Here is a 22935-nt window from a genome sequence, read left to right as displayed (position 1 = left end):
GCTGTGATGGAGGCTCAAGAGACACCTGTCACAGTGGTCCAGTCTCCTGGCCACGGCTGTCGGCATGTCACCCAGCTGGCACATCCATGGGACTTTCAAACGCTTGCTGGGAAAGCTGGGACAGAATCATCTTCTCTTTCCCTGAATTATCAGGGAATAGGTGTGAGCCTGAACCAGCACTGGTCATTTTGTTGCTAAGAGAGAGCCCACAGTGCAGGACATAGCCCAGGGCATCTTGAAGAAATGAACCTGGGCCCCAGGGTGAGATAAATTGAGAAGTCAGCCACACTGGTGACTGAGACGAGTGTGGTACTGTCCAAGCCTCTGTGTTGTCATCTGGAAGATGACACATATAAAATGTCTGAGTGACTCCACAGCCTCACCCAGCTGACGTGGTATATCACTGTGGATAAGGTTAGCTTTAATATCTGCTCCAGCTTGACCTGTGGCTTGGAAAGGCACTCCCCCTCCAGGATACTTTATAGCTTTGTTGCTACTACAGAACTGAAGTTTGATGTGACCACGGATATCCCATAAGATTCCAGAGAATATAAAGTGTTAGAGTTAGGGGTTCTTAACCATCCACCTAGAAAGTCCCACACATAAAGAACTGTAGCAAGTAGCAAGGTCAAAACAAACAAACAAACAAAAAAAAACAAAACAAAACAAAAACCCAAAACACAGCTTTGTCTTTAAGGGGCTTCCATTTTGGAAACAAGCACTTGGATTGCTATGTATAGCTTCACAAGGTGTCCACTGAACAACTCTGAGATAGTCTTTCATGCAATGTCCTCTATGTGACAGCTTAGGGAAGCAAACAGTAAAAAACAAAATTGTAAAGAACAAGAGGTTGGACAGTAAATAACCTATGATCTTGACTGCATAAGAAGAGTGTGTGGGAAGGGAGAATCCATAGCTGCCCCTGGGTCATCTCTGAAAAGAGACACAGGCACTGTTGACAGATGACATGTCTGAGACAGTGAAGAAGAGGTGCTTCATGCTCTTTGTCCTATTTCATTTTTCCTCAATGAGAGTGTGTTACCTTTCCAGCATAACTTCTGAAAGTCAGTCGTAATGAAGTGGTTGCTTCTGAATTCTGCAGCCTCGTGGAGGAGAGCTTCCCTTGCCCAGGCTCAAAACTAAAGGAGTCCATAGCTCTGGGCTGAAAACAACAGGCAGGAGCTTTGTTTGGGGTGGGGCTACAGTGCTTATGGTACAACACAGTGCACACTTGTAATCACAGCCCTTGGAAAGAAGAGGCAGGAGGATCGGAAAGCCTCAGGTCATCCTTGGCTACATGGTGGTGTCCAGGCCAGCTGAGGCCACTAGCAAAAACAAAAAAAGCCAGAAGAGATACTTGCAACTTAACTGAAAGCAAAAAGAAAAGGATTTCAGGGAAAAAAGAATTTCGTGAACAAGGCACTGAGGCAAAGGAGGCAGCTGTTCACTTACAACCTGAGAATGTGGAACAGCCAAAGCGTGGAGGGTCACAGGAAAATGACCTGTGGAGGCTGCAGTGACCATATGCACAGGTAAATGCAGGGAGGGAGGTGTGTGCTTCCATAGCAGGACTTCCGGTGAGCTGGGGCACCTTTCTGCTGGCTGCAGTCGCCTTCGCCATCCTATGCAGGCCCTGATGAGGAAGAGTCATGGGCCTCCTCACCCATATAGGCACATATATACGCCCCTGGTCAGGAACAGTGCCCTCTGCTTCCATCTTCTGTTTCTTCTTTCTAGTGTCTTCGTCTCTGATGTCCTAGAACTCAGGTTTGTTTATGGTGTTAACCAGCTGTTCTGTCTTTAGCCACTTTTCTCCATCCTGTGACTAAAAGAAGCTCCACTCCACCCTCACCTCCAGCTTCTTCAGCCATGACTTCAAAACACTTCAGGTAAGTGTGTCTGAGTCAGGCTTCCTCGAGACAGACTTGTCAGCCTGGCACAGTGAAGCATGCCTTGAATCTCAGTACTTGGGAGGCAGAAGCTTCTGCCTACGAATTCTAGGCTGGCCTAGTGAGATGCTCTCTAAAAAAGTAAAACAAAACCAACAAAAATAATACAAATAAATAAATAAGTAAATAGCCCACTGTTACTGGAAATGTTTTGTGGACAACTCCTCAGGGGCTTGCTTCCAATGACTGTCCTAACTGTTTTCATGAGTTTGTCCTCTGGGATAATTTTTGCCACCAGCTTTTCAAGAAGAAATCCTCGGCAACTTTTCTTGGGATTACATTTAATATAGAAAACATGAAACAAAATTAGGCATTTTTACTATTATAAATCTTTAAATTTATTAAAGATGAGACTGAGCATAAACTCATCCCTGCTTTTTAAGAGAAAACGAGAGTACATTATTTTTAACAAAGAGGTATTTAGAAAAGTTCACAGAAGCAGCTTAACTGTCTTCCTGTACCCCCATGTGTCCCTGTGTGTCTGCAGTGTGCCCCATGTGCCTTCCCCATGTCTAAATTGACTCTCTGTCATAAGTCTTAGCCAAGTGACAAGCATAAAGTAGCAGGGATTCCATGGCTAGCCACTGGGACACAGAGCTCCAGAAAACCTCCCTGCTCCTAAAACAGCCCTGTTTGCACAAAGTAGCTCCACGGCGAGCCACACCACCCTTCTAAATTCCAAACTATATGAATTTTTTACTGCTTTTCTTGCAAGGCTATTTCTTCTGCGGAACTCCAAAATAACAACTCTGAATCTCAGAGCCTCACCTGCGAACAGCTGGTCTGTATTTTAAGGAGTCTTACTAAGTTTTTTGTTGAATGCTAAGACTTGTCCGTAGGAGACACAGAAACAGCTTAATTTCCTACCCCCAAAGTGATAAGGCCAAGAGCACCGGTCTCTCTGGGACTTTATATGACTTCATAGAATGACATCTTCCAAGAGAACATTAGAAAAAGCCGGCAAACTCAGCAGCCAAATTCCACGGCGACAGCTGCAGAGCCACAGGTGTTGGCCAGGGAAAGGACTCCAGCCCTGCTTAAATGTTCCAGAGAGTTCTTTATTATTTTAAACACCACGTTTAGAGAGTGCTTAATTTGCTCAGATTCAAGACTCTTCCCAAGGGCAAAGTGCAGAGTAAACAAGACTGGGAAGAAAGTCCTGGCCACCTAATTTTTAATTTGCAGAGCAGAGCAGTTACAAAACAAAGCACTTAATTTCTGACAGCCTTGCCCGCTGTGAAAGAGCTTGGAAAGGAAGGCTTTGGTGGAAAATATTCTCTCAGTTAAGACAGTCAGCGACATGGTGGAATCTTTGGTGTTCTCTGGAGAAGTGGAGTGCTCTAGGCCAGCTCAGTGTATCTTTCTTTGCAAGGTCGGGGAGGCAAGCTCCAGAGAAAAGATTCATCAGCAGATGGGTGCTGCGTTCAGGGCTGTACTTCACTGTCCTGTGAGCTCCAGGCACCCAGATGCCGAAATCTCATCAGCTCTGTTTGCTCTCTGCTTGACCCAACAGCATACCTGAGACCACGTGTGAGGCCCTTGTGCCAGAATGAGCCTCTGCTCCCAAATAGAGGACTCACTCATCCCTTCCTCAAGCGTTGTATCACATAAATACCCAGAGAGCAATTACTGTCTAAATACTTGCAATTACTGGTCCAGACCCGCTGTGACAAAAGCTGTCCATCTCTGGGCACTACAGTTCTGCACCTCTACAGAGTTTTGATTGTTCCCAAAAGTTCACAAGGTGTCCCCCCAAAAAACAGCCTCTGGGGCCTTGAACTACAGCTCAGTTGCTAGAGTCCCTGCCAGCACTCGAGAAGCCCTGGGCGTGTCCCCAGCACCTCTCAAGCATGGCATGGTGGTACAAGCTTGTCTCATCTCGGCATTTGGGAACTAGAAGCAGGATCAGAAGTTCAAGGTCATTGCGGCTTTGCAGCCAGTGCCAGGCCAGTCTACAATACAAGGGGCTATGTTCTAAAAAGGAGAAGCAAACTCAGCAGTCTCTCCACTTCAGCTCTCTCTCCTCTAACAGAGCAGGTTCTGACCTAGCACATAATAAAGGTGAGGTCTAGACATCTTCGGAGACCTGAGCCGCAATTGCAAAACAAGTGTTCAAGCTGTTTCCGTGCCCACTTTATGAAATGACTTCTTCCTCCTCATAGAGGGCTAGCAACTCCAGACACTTCCCTGTGGGACACTTGGGACTAATTTTTGTACATCTATGGTGCCCCATTCTCGGTGGACTTCCCTAGAGAAAGCACAGTATTTAATCTCTGCTCCCTGCCTGAGAACAGCACTCACAGTGTTAATAAATAAAAAACAGGTTGCTGTTTCTATCCACAGCGTTTGCTGCCTTGTCAGGGCCTGGTCCCTCTACTGCCAGTTTACATTACAATCCAAGGCTCAGTTGCAAGCATTCACTTGGTTTCACTCATGCTTGTTTATGCTGACACCTGAAGAGCAAGCAAACTCCCTTGAAGAAGGGGGGATGTTAGAAGGGGGTATACCAGCGAGGACGATGGTCCTGGCAGAGAGGAAAGCATGGTGTGAAGTCAGTGGCAGGAACAAGTTCAAGCACAGATCGAGCATCTGAGGAAAAGCCAGAGGAGCTGAGGCCTGATGAGGACAGGGGCCATAGATCAAAGAGCCAAATAACTCATATCCCGCAGGACCTGCAGGAGACTGATTCCAGAACCCCTCGTCCAGAAAAACCCCATCCCCAGATGCTCAAGCCCCTAAACGGACACAAGACTCGTGTCCATGCTACCTACATGCATACACTTTGAGTGATCTCCAGGTAACACAGCGTACGGTGTGAAGAAGCAACTGCCATCCCAGTGGCTGCCAATAGTAAGTATGTTAGAGAACAGTCCTCCTTCATTATTTTGACCCGTGGTCGGTTACTATGCAGACATATTTAAAACCATAGGCTCCCAGACACACTCTTTAATTCCCAGACAGGATTCTCAGCTTTTGCTCTTAAAACAAATCATGAAAAGCAACGGCCGTCAGAGGCAGGCATGGACTACTGAGTTCTCAACCTTTTTAGGGAGTTCAGTGGGTCTTTGGGCATCCATGTGGGCATGAGACAGTTCCGACTCCAAGTGCAGGGCCCCACTGAGCTATAACTCAGCGATGGCTGCCGTGGATGCTAAGACATCAGGTTCCAACTGGCCGTTAACACTGAAGCCTGTTGGATGAATCACTGGAGTGATGCTAAGCTTTAACTGTCAATTGTAGCAGTCTGGGAAGAGAGTGTCAAGGAGAGATTGTCTGCATTGGCTTGGCCCATTGGCATTTTGGAGGGGAGGGTTACGTTAATTTAATGAATGTAGGAAGGCCTGTCCATTGTGGGTAGCATGATGCCCTAGGCAGTGATTCTGAACTACCTAAGAGTAGAGGAATTTCCCTGAGCACATGGAAACAAGTGAGTGAGCATGTGTGAATGCATTTTCTCTGCTCCTAACTGTGGATACCACGCGTTATGTGACTGTCACCGTGATTTCCCCAACAGGGTAGATGGTAACCTGGAACTGTGAGCTGAGACAGGTCCATTCCCCTCCCAAGCTGCTTTTTGTGGGGACATTTTTATCACTGCAGCACAAATGAAGCTGGGTTGGTTGGGTTAAACGGGAATTTCTATTTAAGGTAATTTATAACCGCAGCAATTTTGTATCTTTTTAAAGGAAACAAAAGAGATGCCAGATGTTAGACAGGACTCTTTTTCACTACAGCTAAAACCACCAAAGCTAAAAAAAATTAAAAAAAAAAAAAAACCCAATGCTCAAACACTAAACAACACAGAGAAGTTTTCGAAACGCACCCAGTGAGGGTGTAATGACCAACAGCAGATGATGGAGGATCCCTCAGCACTGCGGCTGATGAAGCTTCGGAGGCAACAACAGTTTACAAGACTGCCAGGAAGCGTTTGCTCTTCTTTTCTTCCAACTGTTTACAAATAAGCATGTCCTGTCCTTACAGCTGGAAAGAAGGCAGGAAATACAGACAAGAGCTTGTATTTCCCACAGCAGTGAGTGGCCCAAGACATTTTCTGTGAGGTTTGTCCTTCCGAGTCTCTGGGAAGGAAGTGCAGGCACAGACGCACATGCTGTTCTTGTTTCCTTCTGCTCTGCAGAATATTTGGGAATTTGGCTCTGAGCGCACAATTCCAGTCCCCGTGTCCCAGTCTGGGAGCATTTGTGTCTGTGAAACGCAAACTGTAGCTCCCGAGGGAGGACGCTCATAGCTTCCCGCCTCCTGGAGGAGCATGTCAGCACAACCTTTCGTGCAGCTGACTCGACACTGGCTAGAAAATGAGAGAGGCTGGGAGAGGCTGCCAGGAGTCTGTGATAGCTGGTCACTGTCTCAGGAAATAAATTTAGTTTTCCTCACCAGAAACCGCAGATGACTGGAAGAGGGATGTTTCCCCACCCCATCCCCCACCCCCCGCCCCCCCTCCATCCCTCTGCCTCCAAAGAGTTGTGGATTTACTGAGAATTTTAGGAGAGGAGAAAATGAGAAATAGTCACAGTTAATAGGTGTGTGTGTGTGTGTGTGTGTGTGTGTGTGTGTGTGTGTGTGTGTTCAAGCCTCCTCTAGGTCCCTGCAGGTGGAATGTTCTCTGGTACGCTTCTGAGACCTGTTCAATCATATTCTCTGGGGATCCAGACTCTAGACTCCCCTTGCAGCAAGGTTTGGAGATGATTTCGATGCTTACTGAGGATGGAGAGTGACCTCTGCCATGACACACCAAAGAGTGATTTAATCTAGAAAAACAACAGCCTCCAGGCATAGGGTTGAGGTATAGCTCTCGTGATAGAGCATTTGGCTTGCAGCATAAGGACCTGCGTTTGACCACCAGAGGCCACTTAAAAGAAAAACTACTGCAGGTGTGTTATGATCTTGAAATCCCAGTGCTGGGGAGGCATAACAGGCAGGAGCTCACTTTCTGGCCAACCAGCCCAGCTGACTGGGTAAGCGCCCAGCTAGAGGGACACTTTGCCTCAATTGAAGAAGAGGAAGAGGAGGAGGAGGCGGCAAGGCAGCATTTAAAGACGACGCTGGATGTGGTCCTCCGAGCATACCCACCTACACGCTCACATGCACGAACACTCCCTCACCTAAGTATGGTGCCATATGTTGTAATTCTAGCCCTCAGAAGGCTAAGGCAGGGGATCATGAGTTCACATCCAGTCAGAGCTACACAGTGAGATTTTTGTCTCAAAACGAAACAAAGAACTAGGGATCTGGATCTTCAGACTAAGAGCTTGCTGCTTCTCCAGAGGCCCCAGGCTGGGTGGTTCAGAAGCCCAAAAACTACAGCATCTGCACACATGTGGCACACACACAGAGAAAGAGAGAGAGAGAGAGAGAGAGAGAGAGAGAAAACAAGTAAGTCTTTAAAAATAGAAGAAAAAACTCTACATAGCATTAGCAGTAAAGATCTACTTGAGGTAGCCTTGAAATTATTTATTTTTAATGACTGCTTCCTTGACTAGAAAGGGTTACACACTATTATTTCACTTCATTCATAAATCTGAATCAAACACAGAAGTAACTCAAAGACACAGTCCGTCACAGACACAGGCCATCACATAACTCAGTCAGGCAAGCCGGACCAGGCAGCGGGGAGGAAGGGAAACAAAAAACAATCCCTTTAGTGACCAAATGCATTTTGCATATTAACCACATATGTTGACTTTGTGTGGGGAACTGGAGAGCCCCATCACCGCAAACACGGGGGTCAACACACACTTGGCGGCCGCTCAGACTGAATGAAATCAGGCAAGCCCACGGACGGGGAAGAGTGTAGCTGGTACAGTGCACGAAGCCCTGGGTCGGAAACAGGCCACAGTGGCACACGCCTGGAACCCCCGGCACCCACACTCAGGAGGCAGAGGCAACAAGATCAAAAGTTCAAGGCCATCCTCGGCCAAATAGCAAGTGAGGCCATTGTGGGCTGGATGAGGCTGCCTCTACACATTAAACAGACAATTAGATAAGTTCAGTTTAGTGGGCGTGTGCCTGGCTCTTCAGCTTCCTAAACAACTGTCCTCACAGGTTAGACAGAGGATGGTTCTGATATGTGAGTGAGGCTTCTCCTCTGACCTAGCTGTAAAATTCACCCATGCTCCTTTCACTGGGAATTATCCTAGTTCTGAGGCTCAATCATTGATTGGGTCACCTGATCTGAAAGTCAAGAAAATGGCCCATAGGCCTTTGGACCCCGGAGAGGGAGGAAAAATAAGAATTCTGCTGTGCTTCTCCAGACCCGAGGCAATCCCAGCTCTCCCAGCACACTGGAGCCGCCTGGCTTAGCCAGCTGCAAGCTGAACCCTGGAGGCCATTCCCTCCTTCCTCTTTCCCCATGCTTCCACCCACGAGGAGTGTTTAACTCTCAGTTGTCTGGTGCCCAACCAGCAGTAAAGGGCAGTACATCAATTTTCACTTTGCAGCACGCACTCTTTATCCCCAATTACCCCAGTAACCTAAAGAAGAGAGAAAACACACAAAGGATGACAGTGGCCATCTGGAATGCATAACGCCGACGGATCTGCAATGTATTACATGGTCTGGAAAGTGGCTGGGCGAATTCCAGGGAGCTCAGATAGACTTCAAAGTCTGGCCATACATCAGTGAGACTACCGATCAGCTCCGATATTTAAAGTGGGTGTACGTGAATGAATTTATTACACATTTTATCTTCTAGGCTCAGACGGGGAAACAGGATCATAGGCAAGTTTGCCTTTAATTTCATGCTGCACTTTTCCCCTAGATTTTATTTTTTTTTTTCCTGCTTTGTAGTACTGTCCTTGACTTTTATCCTTTGGACTGGCACACACCTTTCCTACCTCTACTATGTGTCAGAAAACAAGGCCGAAGGTACAAGAACAGTTGGGCAGGGTCATCTAATTGTGAGATGTTTTACATGGGGGGGGGTCTCAATTCCAAAATCCACACAGCTTCATGTAAGTTCATAGTCTCTTTTCCTCCCATGCTTGTTCTTTAAGCCAAAGATGGAGGTCTGGACTCCACTGCATGGGATTTATTTCTATAGCGAATCCCCACTGTCAGTTGCTTTTCCTATGATAATTATGAGTCAAACCTGGGCTCTGAAGCTACCTGGAGACTTCACTCCAAGTCCTCCTGGCAGAAACTCCTTTGAGGAAGGCATAAGGTCCATTTTCAGGTTGACAACCTTTGAGAAGCACGTATCTTCTCACTTGGGCCAACGTGGCTGCTTTCAGCATCATGCAAACTTACTTTGATGCTCAAAGAACCTCAGAAATCAGATCCCAGTCCAAGCATGCAGTAAAATCTGCACCCTCTGCCTCCCAGGGCAGTTCCTTCTGGTCTGCACACAGTCCTCTGCTGGGTGTCTTTGAGGCTAGGAAGAGAGGAAATGTTTTTTCTTGTGCACATACGGGTTAGAAGCAGGCCCAAAAGGCTGGGATGTCATCACAGTAACTGCCAGCTACTGCTTCTTTCTTCAATGTGCCAAATGTGCACTTGAACTCTTCTGGATGTATATGGTGGTTAAATTATCACCGTGTGGCTCAAGCTCCTATGAAAGCATTCATTGTAGAAAACAGTGTAGTGGCTCCTAACATAATAAAATGTAGACCTAAATAGCATGGCACAACACACCCTCGTCTGCACACACATAAAGAGAAAGGGGAATCAGCATGTTCCTAGGGCAGCTGGGTTCCAGTTCGTAGCACTGTTGTCCCTGTATTATAGCTTTCAGTCACTGTGACAGAATACCTAAGAGGGCCGGCCTATGAGAAGGAAAGGTCAGCTGTTCCCATTGCATTGATTTTAGTACACGGTCACTTAGCTCCACTGTTCTGGAGTCTGTAGTGAGAAAATCATTGTAGACAGGATATGAAAGCTGCTCACCTTCTTGCAGCCAGAAAGGGGAATAAGAGAGCCTGAGGTTCCGGTATCTTCTTCAAGGACAAGCCCTTGATGACAGGGCTTTCTCCCAGGAAAATCAAGGCCCACACTAGTGCACCACCATTAGCAGTTCTGAAAGCTGCTGCCAGAGACACTGAGAACACGAGGACAATGAAATGTGTATGTACGTGCATGTGTGCGAGTATGTGCGTGTGTGTGTGTGTGTGTGTGTGTGCAGGCACACACATATTAAGAAGGAGATGTATAAAGAAAACTAGATCTTAAGATATTGCCACCTGGATGAGCATAAGTGTGCCAAGTGACAGGAGCTGGATGCAAAGAGAAAATCACTGATTCATATGTGGAACCTTTAAAAGATACCAGTCCATAAAAGTAGAGGACAACAGCCTGGTTAAGATGGGGAGATCAAAATCAAAGGACACATGTTTCCATTCAGAAGGACAAGATCCAGGTAGGTGCCATAAGCTAAGCATGAGGGCGGGACTTGAGAATGTTTCCAACCTTTTTGAAGGTGACCCTGATGTGTGGGAGGCTGTGTGTGTTCGTATATGCACATGACCCTCATGACCTATTTACTGAGTGCGAACACGTCAACAAGCTGTTTTACAACCTCAGTGTGTGCCGCAAAGCAAAATGGTTAAAGTAAAATGGGGGCATGAGCAAAACAAACAAAATGAAACTGACCTGGGAACAGAAGGGGCCAGGTTGACCTTCAAGTCTCAAAAAGGCTCCTGGTTCCTTTTCCTTTCTGTTTATTTTTTCCCCATATTTATTTATTTATTTGTGTGTGTGTGTGTGTGTGTGTGTGTGTGTGTGTGTGTGTGTGCACTTGCATATGAACTTGTGTGCAAGTGTGCGCCTATAGGCATGTGAAGAAGCCAGAAGGACGGCTTCCATCTCCATCCCTCTGCATGCTCAAGTCTCTCATTAACCCTGAGGTGACTGCTTTCTCACTTATACCAGAAGGGCAGCAAGCCAGGGACTCTCCTATTTCCTTCCTCCTTGGAGCTGAAGGAGTTTATGGGAGGAAGAGGAAGAAAAATAGGAGGAAGAGATGGAGACAAAGGAACAGAGGAGAAGGAAGAGGGGGAGGACAGGAGGAAGTGAAGAAAAAGGAAGTTGAGGGGAGAGAGGAAGGTGGGGAGGAGGAGGAGATAGAGGTTGAGGGAAAGAATGAGAGGAAGGAAGAAGAGCCTTGCTACACCATGGGAACAGGGGAACAAAGCCGGGATGCTCCCTCTGGCAATGATTATCTGGTAGTGAAGTTCCCATGCTTTCTTCAGCCAAGGAGTGCAATTCCCTCCCTTGCAGCCTTGTGAGTGGGGCTGTAAAAGAGACTTCTAGCTGACGGCCCCTCCAGAGGCTTAGATCCCAGCATTTTATGTCATTCCAAGTGAGTTTCTCTTGGATCTAAACATGTTCAAAAATACACATGGAAGACAGTCAGGGTCCTCCCAGCCTGTGTCAGATGATCTTTCAAGCATCCAAGGCTGTACAGGGCAGTTGGCACAGCCCTTAGAGACATTCCTGGGACTTCTGAGCCTGAAAGGCCCTTGATAACGCCTGGAGATAGAACATGAACTCACAGAGCTATGAAAAGCCGCCCTGGGAGTGTGGGCCGTGCACAGCGCCAGGCTCCCAGAAAATGCCCCAGATGGTGCGCTGTGCATTTGTCCACATAGACTCCGCAGGCTATTTCTAGCATCCACCCCGTGTTTCATTCTCCTGATAGTAACTCTCCCTGCTTAACTTAACATCACACAGGCACATATGACAGCCATCTTTCCCTTGTTTTCTAACCTTATAATTTTTTTTTAAGCTTCAGCATTTTTAGTTGCTGTCTTAGTCCATCCTGTACCTAATAGCTGAGGCTACCATTCAGGAGGCTGGGACTGCTGAAGTCAAGGTGCCCGAGTGGAAAAAATGTTGAACTGGAACATCTAACATAATTCCATGCCGAAAAATCAAAAATCCTGCCCCAAGGCATATTGTATAAAAAAATACAAAAGCATGAATTTGTAATTTAAAAATAACGAATCTTCCAACCCTTTAGGTTGGTGGCACAAAGGATGAGCAGAATGACAAGATGGATATAAAATGGCTACACGAACAAGCGGAACAAAGGAATTCACATCTACATGCTGGCCCCACTGCCTCTGTGGATCACAGAATGGCTCAGCAACTCCCTTTTGCATGTGCATGGATCATTCTCCTGCAGCCCGCTTTTCCAGCCTGGAATTCTCCCAACCCCCAAGCCCATTCTGTCACTGTGAACATGGGACTTTCCTCTTTGGGCATTTGCCTTTGGAAATTCTCTGATCATCAAATCTTAAGCCTTTCTCTTCTCCAATATCCCATCATGTCTGGATTCTGAGCCTCTCCTGCCCCAGGGGTCACGTGACTTTGCCATCAGTTGCTGCTGTGCAACTGCACAAAGCACAAGGTGACAGCTCCCACAGCACCAGCCTGCACTGGCCCACTTCCTAATCTTGGAGACCCTTAGTATCTCCTACTGTATTTTTAAGGGTCTACTTCAAACTTCTTGATCCTTCCTTACCTTCAAAAATAAGCATTTGGAACAGGACAGGAGCCTACCATAGAGGGCCTCTGAAAGACTCTACCCAGCAGGGTATTGAAGCAGATACTGAGACTCATAAACAAACTTTGGGCAGAGTGCAGGGACTCTTATGAAAGAAGGTGGAGATAGAAAGACCTGGAGGGGATGGGAGCTTCACAAGGAGAGCAACAGAACTAAGAAATCTGGGCACAGGGGTCTTTTCTGAGACTGATACTCCAACCAAGGACCATGCTTGGAGATAACCTAGAACCCCTGCACAGATATAACTTGTGGCAGCTCAGTCTCCAAGTGGGTTCCCCTGTTCCCAAGGGGAACAGGGCCTGTCTCTGATATGAACTCAGTGGCTGGCTCTTTGATCACCTCCCCCTGAGGGGGGAGCAGCCTTGCCAGGCCATAGAGGAAGACAATGCAGCCAGTTCTGATGAGACCTGATAGTCCAGGGTCAGATGGAAGGGGAGAAGGACCTCCCCTATCAGTGGAATTAGAGAGGAGCATGGGAGAAGATGAGAGAGAGAGGGTGGGATTGGGAAAGAATGAGAGAGGGGGCTACATCTGGGATACATAGTGAATAAACTGTAATTAATATAAAAATTTTTAAAAAATAAGCATTTCTTTCCCAACTTGGGGCTAATGTACTCAGAAGAAGAATTCAAAATTGAAGATTCCAAGATAGTTTTAAGAAAACTATTTGCAGACCAGTGACCCTTATAAATACTTTTATACCCACGAGATGAAAGCAATAAAGATAATACACCTAATAAAAATTAGGTCTCTGGAATCTTATGCATGCTAAAATAGTAATAATGAACACAGCGCGGTTTCTTACAATTTCCCCTAGTCCATGGTCCAGAGTATCTCCTCAGCAGCAGTGAGCTGGCATTCCTAGTCTATAAACACTAAGAGTGATAGTAACTACCGCAGTCAGAGTAGTTAGTCTCTTTCCAGATGTGAACACATCCTGCAAACACACAGCAAAAAACTACTATCACACAGTTGAGGTGACAAAAAGTCAAAGGCAATAAACTCCCATCCTCCAGGCCAACACTGGTCAGCCACAAGGCTGATCTTCAAACCGGGTGTGTCTGACTCCCAAATAGGGCATCACACAAATTCATGTGTGCAGAGACTTTCTCCACAGAAGAGAGTTATATGGTTGCCCTTGATCATTCTTTTTCTAAACTAAATGTAGTGATGTTTTACATCTTTCCCTTCGTTTTCAGTAATTTTCTCTTCTTCTCTAATTTCTTCTTGTCTTTTTGAATATAAATTCCCATAGTAGGAATCATCTGGAAGGACCTGACCAGGGTAGAGGATCATAGACAATAATGATACTTTTGAGAGCACTAGCCAAGTGCTAGTCAAGCACTGCCATGACTGTTGATGTCCTCTTCGCAGATTAACATGATAGGAGCCTGGTCCCACTCCTGTGCGTTCATTAAGCTGCTTTCTCCATGGTGACACAGGGGCCCAGGCTTCGTTGGCTTTACTGTCCTCTACAGCTGACTTTCTGATCATTTATACCTCATGGGCAGATGGAGGAAGAAGGAATTTTGCTTTCTGAGGAAAGAGCTGAGAGCCAATCCTGGGACCTGCACATCTCTTCTTCTATAGCACTGCTAGAATCCGATGTGATATGTTGAGGCACCCACAGTTCCAGCTCTCCCGGGGCCTGGTTCCAGAAGGTTGCTGAGCCCAGGAATTTAAGACCAGCCTGCACATAGCATAAGGCTGTCTCAAGCAAAGCAAAAATTAGCAGAATTTGGCTCAAAAGTTGTCTACACCTATCTATAAAGTAGATCCAGAAATGTGGCTTTGTATGTCCAGAGAGAGCATATGACGTCAATTTGCCTAGAATGGGCAATACTGGAGCAGCCTTCAGATGTGGTGCTCAGGGCAGAGTATGGCTGGGGTAGGGTTGCTAGGAGGAACAGTGGGGACTCAGCTTACTTTTGCCATTATAATCCTCTTTATTGGTTTGGTGAAGTCTTAAAGAAAGGTAGAAAAAAGCATCTGGCAGCACCTAAGACAGCCACAAAGGCACTAAAATCATCAAAGAAAGAGAAGGATAAATGGCTGAACATGATCTGTGGGATCAGCAAAGAGGAGTGGAATATAAGGGCCCTCTCAGAGGTGGGCTGGATGATGAATGTGGGAGAGGAAACAGCAAGTGAGTGTGGCTCCCAGACCTCTGGACTGAGCACCAACAATGCAGTGAGAGTCATAATTGGCATGAGCATGTTGGAGGAGTCCACAGCAGGAAAAGTAGTGAGGTGCATGGATTCAGGAAAAGGAGGCATGAAACGTAAAAGAGCACCTGAAACGTGGCCTTCAATTCTGGAGGATGATCATGGACTTGTACCCTACTGCCACATGAATTTGCTTGGGCTGCTTGGTAGTAATTCTGGTGGCTGGATTGGGTAGTAATACTTGGTTGTAAGATCTGAGAGGATCTACCATTGGCTAGACAACAGTAAGAAACTTGTCACTTGATTTTTGAGTTTCATCATATTCATCATTAAATCAAAATTGTGATAATAATCACCCAGACACAGTTCTACAGAGGGTAGGTCCTAGTTCAAAATGAAGAATTCCCCAGAAATGAAGGGAAATAATAGTATATAGACAAGCATTTAGGTGTATATTTAATAACTTGACAACTGGGACATTCATATATGGATGGATGAATTAATGAATATGTGATAGATGGATAGATAGATGATGGATAGATGAGTGGATGCTAGATGGATGAATAGACAGATAGATGACAAATGTATGGATGAGTATATGATGGATGGATGAATAAAATAATGATGGAAGGGATGGATGGGATGATGGTCTATGGATAGATGAAAAAGAGGATGATGGATGGATAAGATGACAGATGAATAAATGGAGAAATGATGACGAATGATATGTGCATGGATGGATGGAAAGAACACGTAAGTCCTGTAATGCTAGCTAACACTGAAGTTTCTACAAAGGGTTTTCCGCTATTTCATGAATGCCTCCTGACTTCATTTTTTGCTTTCTCTTAAGAAAAAAGTAGATAGTGGCTGTTTTGAACTTTCAATAGAAACTTGAAACTTTTCCCATTCCCATAGTTCTCGCATTCCCACACCCCCACTCCATTTTTTAAAGCTCTCCTAATCTATAAAGTCAGCCATCTGGGAACGGCCTTCCCAGCTTGCCTTTGCCTTTGGTGGCACAGCCAGTATGAAGTGCATTTGCAGAGCCCGCGGTGTTTGTGCACAGCCTCACCAAGCACACAAAGAACCTCATGTCCCATGAAAGGCGATCCCTTCCCAACCCAGAAATTACAGGATTTGCTGCAAAGGACCTTCAAGACTTCAAAGACTTCCCAAATGTCCTGTTCTGTCTTTTCTCCTTTGTTCCTTTCATTCTCTCACATGCAGCCAAAAGAAAGAAAAAGAGTGGGAGGGGAAAGATTTGTTCTCCAGATGACACTTCTGTTCACACTCACAGCCTTTAATCCCACAATGCCTCCTTCCTTCCGACACCAAGCAAGGTCCAGGTCTTCTGTCACATGGTCACAGATCTGTTGGCCATGACAAATTCTGTCTTCTAAAGAGAGGCCTGCAGCTGGCAGGTTTTGAGGTGAGCTTCTCTAATGCTTCCTTCAATATGTGATCAGATGACACACACTGAACTGATGCCCCCTTCTGCTGGAGTGGGCAATTAAGAGGCCTCTTGGCTGAAGCTTGTAAAGAAACAGCCATTTCCCCAGAGGGAAACTGAAGGCAGCAAATGTGAGGCTAGACAGCAATGGCCCCAACCATGCTGTATGCCTCCTACTCATGACACCATCATTATTCAAGTTTTTACTATGGATCTAGCACTTCTCTGAAACCTGGGAAGGTAGGAACAGCTCCTCTCTGAGCTTTCAGAGGAGAACACTGGATTCCAGATTAGGTCCTTGCCCATAGGATTGGTCAGCAATGGCAGCAGAAGCTGAATCCAGCTTTGCCTCACTACTTGACAAATTAGAACGAGTCCCCTGGCATCCTGCAATCCAGATCCATTGTCAAAGCACAAAAGGATAATCGTCACTAAGAGATGATTTTGTTAGCACTCTGACAGTCTGGATTTTAACATCACAGGAAAGAGTAGAGGTTAGAATATGCATTCTTTGTCCTCAGGGCTGACATTGGACCATTGGTTGGTTTGTGCTTAGGAGAGAACCATGTTTTTTAGAATGAAGTTGTCAGGATTAGTGCTTAGCAGGGAAGATGGCTAAAGTCTAAAATTCAGGCTTAGTTTTTGTTAGTCTCAATAGAGGTTGGATTTCTTCAGGTGAGCTTGTTCCTGAGGTAACAAACAAGACGGCTTCTACAGGTCTCCACACCAGTGACTGAACTGCCCACCACCATCAGCCTCAATAACCAAGCCAGAACACAGCCTGTACCTTCCAAAAACTACAAGCGTGATCAGGCTAGAGTTCTTTCTGGAAGAGGCTACAGGATTAAATCTACGGTAGGAGGAATAAGGTGGTAAGCGACATGCCTCAGTCTCTTGAAGTCAGGCAACAGGGCAAACACTGCACAAAACAATAGGCAAGCACCACGTTCAGATACATAAAGAAAGAGACGAGCTGAAGGAGAACCTCGTGTTGAACAGGAAGCTGGGCCTTCAAAGTTAAGAAAGTTCCTGTGAAGGTGTGATGGGTTATTTGTACATTACCGTGACAAGGACATGGTCAGCTCACACGTTCTCTCTCGGCTCCCATGAAACCATTGCTTTGGGCCCATGGCGAGGCAGCACCTCATGGCAGATTCGTGTGGTTGGGCCAAACTGTTCACACAGAAAGACCAAGGAGTGGCCTCAGTCCCCACTGATGGTATGTCCCTGACAACTTAATGGCTTTCTGCTTAAGGCTCTTGTCACCTCCCCAAAGGTCTGTCACCTTCCAAAGCACCATCCCCATGACCAGATCTTTAACACAAGCCTGTGATGGACGTTCAGGTCCCCACACTAGAGTGGAAGAGGTCGAAAGGATAGCTGGAGTCAGCTAAGTTGAGAAGGAAGGGAGGGGAGAGTAAGAAGAACAGAGGGGCTTTATGCTGCTAGACTCTGAAGATCCTGACAGGAGTGGTAGGGGCCATGAGTGATGACAACTCAAAGGGGACACTGACCGGCTAAAAGCAGATAGTGTTTTATTTTCTTGTGGAGAAGAGCCCATGGATGGTATCTTTTCTCTGTGTGGAAGGTGTGGCCACATGGTGGGGGTAATCTTTGACCAGTGTATGGAAAGTTTACACAGAGGGTGGCTAGGTGCCATGACACCAGTCACAGAGCTCAACTAAATCTATGGAGGCAACACTTGGTCCCGCATCTCTGCTATAGGAGGCCAGAGGTACAAGAAAATTCTGGAGTCTTCCCAGGCAAATGGGTGAGCCAGCCTACCTGAAGGTGTGGGAATTGGGAAGGAAGGGGAAGAAAGGGAGCTAAGTAACTGCTTGAAGACACAATCCCTGGGGACTGCAAAGACTCTTCACCACCTGTTCAAGCACTGTGTTCAGTCTAGGAGACCCCATGCCTTGGGAACACTCACCGACCCTAAGCCAGTCTTTGTCACACTTTCCTCGTGCTGGGACGAACCTATTCCTGCTTGACTCAGGCTTTCCAAGCATTCCCTCCACCAGCAAAGCCAGCGAGCCAAGACTCCTTGTCTTTTGCTTGGAGTTACGGGGTTGCGAAACACAGACCGGTGTGACCGGTAGGGAAACATGTTTCAGTAGCATGTCCGGAATTCTCCAGAGATACTCCAGAAAGACCTAGATCTAGGGGCTATAGAATATGTGAGCACTCTAACATACTACAGTATCACACAATTCTTAAGGGTATACAGACTTGTCTTTTTGTTTTTAAAACTACAAATATGTGAATCATGTATATTTGACAGAATTAGTGAATAATAGAATTAAGAAAAATAAGACACCCATTCGCCCACATGCTTCACTTAATTCCACCTTCTTGCCAGCCGCTGTCTACAAACAATAATCTGTGATGTGGTCACCCAGGCTTATTCTCTGTTACTGCGATTTAAGTGTTATGAATGTGCACTGCCGCATTGGTTTGCATTTTTATGTATCACATCAGACAATCTATATTTTTTTATAATTGCTCTTTTCCCTTAACAGAATTTCTTAATCTTTTATATCAAGAAACATAGTTAGATTTTTGTTTTAAAAATTTTATTATGAAATACTTAAAATGCAGATAAAACAATCTAATAAAAAAAAAACATTCACCCACCAACTGGATTTACATATTAATATTCTGTATAATTCAGCAGACTTTCTAAAGAAATAAAACTCAACAGGTAAAGGCATATTGCCTTTTCGGATCAGTCAATCAATCATTTCTCTTCATTTAATTTCCACACTGTTGAGAAATGTTTGGGCATGCATTTTTACAAGTTCTCTCTCTCTCTCTCTCTCTCTCTCTGTGTGTGTGTGTGTGTGTGTGTGTGTGTGTGTGTGTGTGTTTAACCACATATGCATGTTTCTTAAATACATTAGAGTACATTCCTGAGAAGCTTTATTTTTAAGTAGTGTGTTATATATACGTGCCATTCTAAGACCAGCTTTGCTTGCTCAGCACTAATTTCCCAGCTATTGTCGTGAAAGGTGGTTGACACTCGTTGTTAGTTTTCGTGGTCTTTCTTTATGACTACAGCATTTCCCCTCCTTTTCTGGAAGACACTTAAGTGACTGCACTTTTTATGGTGACAGATCCTGTTTTCGGGATAGCAATACCCGTGTTCCTGCGTGAAATTTTCTCGAGCTTTCTTGGGCACATATCTGTTACCTTCAGGAATCTTCAGCCTTTGTACCAACTTTGAGTTTTCGTTACTCTGATTTTTAAAGAAATGCTGTGCAGGTATGAATGGTGAATTAGAGGCTATCTCTATACTAAATAGCTTAGGCTAATATCTTTAACATCTGGCATTTTCATAATCCTCAGATTCCAAGAAATCTGAAATCCTCTTCCCAGGTTGAAGTTCAAGTCTGCACATGATAGATGGTAGCAGATGTGGTCACAGTCTTTTGACAGATGAGCCCCAAACCTGGCAGAGTTTAATTGTAACTAAGATGTAAAATTATTCATGCTCTAAGGAAAGAAAATGGCAGCCAAAAGGCTCCCGACTTCAAAACAAAAAATGGGAAGCCCCTGGAAAGAAGCCCAACATGCTGGTCCATACTGCTCCGACTTGCAAGACTGTTGAGAGACAAGTGGGTTGTTCTCTATTCTCTCAGCCACGCCTTCTCCTCCCTTGATTTTTCATAAAACACAGTACTGGTCACTAAGACATCAAATACTTCCACATCCTTATTATATAAAACAATAAGTCGGCATCTTGATTTGGACTTCACTCTCACACAGTTCCCAGAGTCCTGTGAAGGTAGGGCTTCAACAAAGACCTTGGAGCTCCTGGCCTGACCAGGAGTAAATACGGTGACACATACCACCAGACACCCCCAAGGTATTTCTTTTCCTGAGCCTACAGCTTGCTGCATGGCCACAAGAATACTACTGGCACATTGTGGGCGCTAGCAAATCTTGAGCAAGGGCAATTATTTAACTCAACCCTGCCCCTACCCTCATCTCCACCCCACCCTCACCCCACCTCCACACTATTGCCGCCTCCACCTCACCCCAGCCCCTCCTCAACCCTACCTCACCCTCACCCTAATCCCTCCTTCATCTTCACTGCCATTCCCAGCTTTACTCTCACCCCACTCCCATCCTCATCCCCACTCTAACCCCCACCTCTGCCTTCATCCCCACCCTCACCCCTACCCTCTCCTTCAATCTCCACCCCCAACTCCCACCCCTACAAAGGGAAGTCACAGTGAACCCAAATCCCAGCAACTCTAAGGGGACAAACATGCTAGCTGGCTGCCTGCAGGCCCTGTGCCTCAGCCTAAAAGTCAGTACACCAGAAGAGACCAGAGCACTATGACTGAAAAAGCCCTCAAGCCTGTCTAGGCTGAGCACTGGCAGTCTGTAATCTACCAAGTCAATGCTCAGAACATTGGGAGCATTTCGGGTTTAAGATCTTTGGTTGAAGTCCGAGGAAACATCCCCAACTCTGAAATCAGAAACATTTTGGGCAAAGGGCACTCGACCTGCCCAGCAGGCTGTGGCCCTCGTTTACACTATCTTAACAATGAACAATGGGCTGTGAGAAATGCATCGGCTTGAGATTTAGGATCATTTGTATGCAATTTAATTGGTGTTCCAAACGTCAGGAAGAACACTTCACTGGATTTAACGACAACCACATTGCTGGTAACAGTGTGTCTTGCAGCATGCCGGTACCCAGGAGTGATTAGAACAAGGAAAGGAAAACTGCCGTGATTTTTCTGCCCTCAGACCACTTTTCCAACTAATAATGGCCATTGTAATAATTACTGGCTGGCTCAATGAGAATGTGCACCTTTAAGTGCATGAAAATCACTGGCCGCCCCTGTTGCTGCTTCTGATGTTCTGGCATGACATTTAAAAAGTCCCAGATTTTTAATGAAGGTCAGATTCCTTCATAACAAGAAAACATCTGTCATAAACACTGTACAAATATTTATAGGGCTAAGCTGGCAGTACACAGCTTCCCCTTGCTCCTTTTTAATCAAGCTTGAATGTGTAAAGACTAACAAGCAAACAGCAAACATGGCAGGTCACAGAATGAGCTTAGACAGCTCAGTCACACATGGCGGCATAGAGAGTCTCCAAACCTGGAAAACAAAACCAAACAACAAAAACAAAAATCCTCAAAGCAAACACTGTTGTGTAAGGTTCTTACTTATTTAAGTTAGTTGCCAGACTCTGGTTTATGCTGTTTAACCACAGTCTCTTTTCCTTTCAGGTTTATTTTTTGTTATGCTGGTAATCCATTACATGGCCATGAACAGGGCTGGGAGAGTTCCCCAACACTGTGCTAACCACATCCCCAGTCCTCTTTGTTCTTGTTTTGTGTTGTTGTTGTTGTTTTATGAGAAAACAGTAAAATCCCAAATGCATTATTTTTTTCCTGATAAACTCCTCCCCATATTTAATCTGTATGATGTAATTCAATGTGCCATGTTCATTATAGTTCACATAATATTTACATGATGCCAAAAAAAGACTAAAAAAATTAGATCAATTCCTCCACAAAAAAAGACAATGGAAATAGCAGAGAAAATGCTGTTGGTAACAATTTTAGAGAAGTCTGTTTTCAACTTTTTTTTTTCTCATTTCAATGTCAACATTAAAGAAGAAAGAAAGAAAATATTTTGAACTGGAACAACAACAAAAACCCAACAAATCAGATTTATAAAATGGAGCTTAAGTTGTTTATGCAGGGAAATAAATAGCTCTAGATGTTGTTATTAGAAGAAAGTTCTCAGATGACTGACCCTAATGACCCAGCTTTGCAGGTGTGACTCTGAGGTGGCCATTGTAGCATCAAAACTACAGGAAGGTAGAAGACAAGTGCTGATGGGCCCGATGACCTCAGATGCAAATGTCCTCTAAAATTTTCAGAACTGAATCCAACAATCATGAGCGGAATGCAAGGATGATTGGTCCAACATTAGAAAGCCAATTAACATTAAAAAAATTTATTAAAAGGCTGTAAAAGTCTGGGCACAGTGGCACACACCTGTAATCCCAGCATTTGGGGAGGCAGGGGCAGGGGGATCTCTGTGAGTTCAAGGCCAGCCTGGTCTACAAATTGAGTTCAGGACAGCCAAGACTACACAGAGAAACCCTATCTTAAAAAACCAAAAGAGGAAAAACAACAACAAAAGGCTGTAAAAGAAAACCCATTCATTCATGAAATCAACACACATATCAATGTCTGCATTTGGTATACTCTAGCATCAAATTCTGATTAAAAAAAAAAAACAAAAACAAAACAAAAAAAACTCTCACTAAACTGGGAACATAAAGAAACAGCTTTAATCTGCAAGACACCTGCAAAAATTTCTGTAGCTAACAATATTCTTAACAGTGAAAGACTGATATTCTAAATCAGTGAGAAGAAAAAGTGGGGAAGACCCTAGAACTCATTGGCACGGGAGACAACTTCCTGAACAGAACACCATCAGTACAGGCCCTAAGATCAACAATCAATAAATAGGATCTCATGAAACTGAAAAGCTTCTGTAAAGCAAAAGATACTGTTATTAGAACAAAACAACAGCCTACAGATTGGGAAAGGATCTTCACCAACCCAACATCTGACAGAGGGCTGATATCTGGAATATATAAAGAACTAAAAAAGTTAAAAGGCAATAATTCAAGTAACCCAATTAAAAAAATGGGGTATGGAGCTAAACAGAGAATTCTCTGTAGAAGAATGTAGAAAGGCAGAGAAACACATAAGGAGATGTTCAAAATCTCCAGCCATCTGAGAGATGCAAATCAAAATGACCCTGAGATTTCACCTTACACCCATCAGAATGGCTAAGATCAAAAACTCAAGAG

The sequence above is a fragment of the Psammomys obesus genome, unplaced genomic scaffold, assembly GCF_907164565.1.
Source record: "Psammomys obesus unplaced genomic scaffold, mPsaObe1.curated_primary_1811, whole genome shotgun sequence".
NCBI lineage: Eukaryota > Metazoa > Chordata > Mammalia > Rodentia > Muridae > Psammomys > Psammomys obesus.
This window is presented reverse-complemented; position numbering follows the sequence as displayed.